This window comes from Chrysochloris asiatica, unplaced genomic scaffold (assembly GCF_000296735.1).
Source record: "Chrysochloris asiatica unplaced genomic scaffold, ChrAsi1.0 scaffold00066, whole genome shotgun sequence".
Taxonomy (NCBI): Eukaryota; Metazoa; Chordata; class Mammalia; order Afrosoricida; family Chrysochloridae; genus Chrysochloris; species Chrysochloris asiatica.
Window position 1 is genome coordinate 15,518,570 of NW_006408584.1, and position 2,946 is coordinate 15,521,515.

Genomic DNA, 2,946 nt, shown 5'->3' on the forward strand with positions numbered 1-2,946 from the left:
GTTGAACCAAGAAGAATGAAGTCCTTGACAACTTCAACCTTTTCTCTGTTGATAAGAATGTTGCTTATTGGTCCAGTGGTGAGGACTTTTGTTTTCTTGACATTAAGATGCAATGCAATCCATACTGAAGGCTATGGGCTCTGATTTTCGATCTTCATCAATAAGTATTTTAAGTCTTCTTCACTTTCAGGACACAAGGTTGTATTATCACAAGTTGTTAATGACTCTTCCTCCCACCCTGATGCCACATTTTTCTTCATAGAACCCAGCTTCTCAGATTATTTACTCAGCATACAGGTTGAATAAGTATGGTGAAAGAATACAACCTTGTTACACACCTTTCTTAATTTTAAACTAATCAGTGTTCCCATGTTCTGTTCAAACAACTGCCTCTTGGTCCAAATACAGATTCCTCATGAGCACAATTAACTTTAATTGCTTTACCATTTTTTTATGGTGCTGTTTACTAACTCAGTTGTATTTTCATTTTCTTTATTTTCAGCTATAATCCAAACTGAAAGCTGTAGTTTTAAATCTTCATCAGTAATTGCTTAAAGTTGTCTTAATTTTCAGTAACCAAGTTGTATGTAATCTGCTTCAATCATTAATGAGTCTTCCTTCAATCCTAATGCAGCATTTTTCTTCATATAGCTTATTTTGTTAATTTATAAATTGAATTTGTATGTGAAGTAGTGCAAAACTGGTAACACAGTATTTTAAGCAACATAATATGAATTGTTTTTTTTTTCAAATGATGGCCTCTTCATTCATGTACAAGGCTTACTTGACCATAATTAACTGTTCTGGAATTACCATTCTGTACAATGCTATCTGTATTTTTCTATGATCTACATAGTCAAATGTTTTCAAGCAGTTAATAAAATACATATAAGCATCTATCTGGCATTCTCTATTTTAAATCAGTTTTTAACTTCTTTCAATTCCCTGTCAATGTATGTAGATGTTTTGGAATGATCTTCAATTAACTTTTTGTTAGCATGCAGTAATGTTCAACTATTTCCATATTGTTTGATCATCTTCCTTTTTTTAAAAAAAAAAAAGTTTAATATAATTTAATTTATTTTTAAATCAGCATTTTATAGTTTATACTACACTCAACATTTATAAACAAATTCAGGTTTACAAGTACAAAAGGCAAAGACCCGCAAAGAATCTAAGCAACGGCATCAACAACTACCTCAACAGTTCAGACTGTTTTTCCTATTCCCCATTTACTCAGCCCAAAAGGAAACTAAATGTGGACCTGCGGCGGACCTGCATGGGGACTTGGCTCAGAAGTTGGAGACGGTGTGTAATTCCGCATCTGTCTGGGTTTCTACAGAACTGAACTGAGACTCCATTGTGTTCCACAGATCAGCCAGAAGAAAGTCACCTATTGTTGTCTGTGTTTCATTGCTGGTGAAGAACTAACTGCTGAAGTACAAAACTGGTCTAGGTTTCTGTACTAATCAACTTCACTTTGCATTCTAGTGGAGGTATACTTTTAGCAACAGAGATCCCTTCTGTTTGGGTCTCTTTATCCAAGGAATCCGTACTCATGGAAAAGCTGGAGTGATTCAAAGAATACTTTCCAGAGTCAGATGAGGGTTACTGTCTAAAAAGAAGTTTAAGTCTGTCTGTGCCTGTCTATCGAACATCTCAAGGCCTAAGAAGTTAGTGAGCAGAGGTGTCTGCAAGTAAGAAGTCTATTTGGGTCTCGATGTCCAGTGATTCTAAGACTGGCTCGGGCTTCATGTTGCTAAGTTCACTCTCTTTCATTTGAGTTTGGGTATTTGAGGCAGAAAAGAACTCTTCAATATCAAAGTCTATTCCTGGATTCTAGGCTGGGGCAGATGGGAGCTGTGTGTTAGATCCAGCGTTCATGTCAGACAAGAGACTTCAGTTATCCAATGTCTGACCAGGAAGATTACTTGACAGTATGTTTTCTAGGTTGCTTAACAAATCTATGGTTTGGGTCTGGTTGTCTGTCATGTTCCTGATGGAAGCATACAGTTCTGTGCCCTGAAGTTGATAACTGATGCAGATTTCTCCATGTTTTGATTTAGAGTCTTTGGGTCATCCAGAGGTAACAAGCCATGAGTTTCAGTGTCTGCTACTAAAGTGTTGCTTATAATATTATTTATGGAGACACTGCACAATGAATGGACACTCTTGAAGATGTCTCTGCACATTACAGTTTGGTCCATCTGAGTACCGTCATCTGCAGAAATCGGCATTCCACTGGTCTGAGTTTCTCAGGAGACTCCAGTAGACTGGAGACAGGCATCCATGACGGCATCGGTCTGTGCGGTTATCGATGACGTAACCTTAGGGCTGGGTGGAAATGTCTGAGTATTGACACTAATGGGTAATGAGACCTGCGAACCGAACCTCAGGTCCGTTTGAGAGCAAGACGATACAGAGGAATCTTGGGCAGCCCACTGTGCAGAAGGCATGAAATTTTGTGAGGTGTAAGACAGATCTGTCTGTATGTGGATAGAAGAAACACTATTCATTTGACTGGTGTCCCCTAGTTGTTGTAAAGTGTTAGACAGACTTTTATCCAACTTCACTTGAACACCTGTACTAATTGGCTCAGCAGCAACAGAATTTACAATTTTTGAAAGAGGAAGCCTCTCCTTAAGAGCACAAGTCTCAGAATCTAGGCTGAGAACCAGGGTTCCTATTGACAAGGGAAGTAAATGCACAGCCCCCGTGACAGAGCCCCAAAGTTCTACACCTACCACCACAGGCTGGGCTGAGGAGTTCGTAGTAGGCATGAAGACAGGCATGGGAGAGAACTGCATAACAGGTAGTTAAACCAAAGCCACTTTGGGGCTTTGGTAGAAGCAACTTCTGAGGATATCGTGGAGATGGTGTAAGTCTGTTTTCTGGCATGGGAGGTGCAAGACTCTTCAAAAGATGCAACTAGCTTGATTTCAGAAG

General features: G+C 39.0%; 1 protein-coding gene and 1 pseudogene across 1 annotated transcript in view; both read right to left on the reverse strand.

Moving 5' to 3' along the window:
- Window positions 1-2,946, reverse strand: part of TLL1 (tolloid-like 1) — a 390,737-nt gene that overhangs the window by 109,450 nt on the left and 278,341 nt on the right. The gene's annotated exons all lie outside the window — the stretch shown is intronic.
- Window positions 1,293-2,946, reverse strand: part of LOC102813931 — a 2,911-nt pseudogene continuing 1,257 nt past the window's right edge.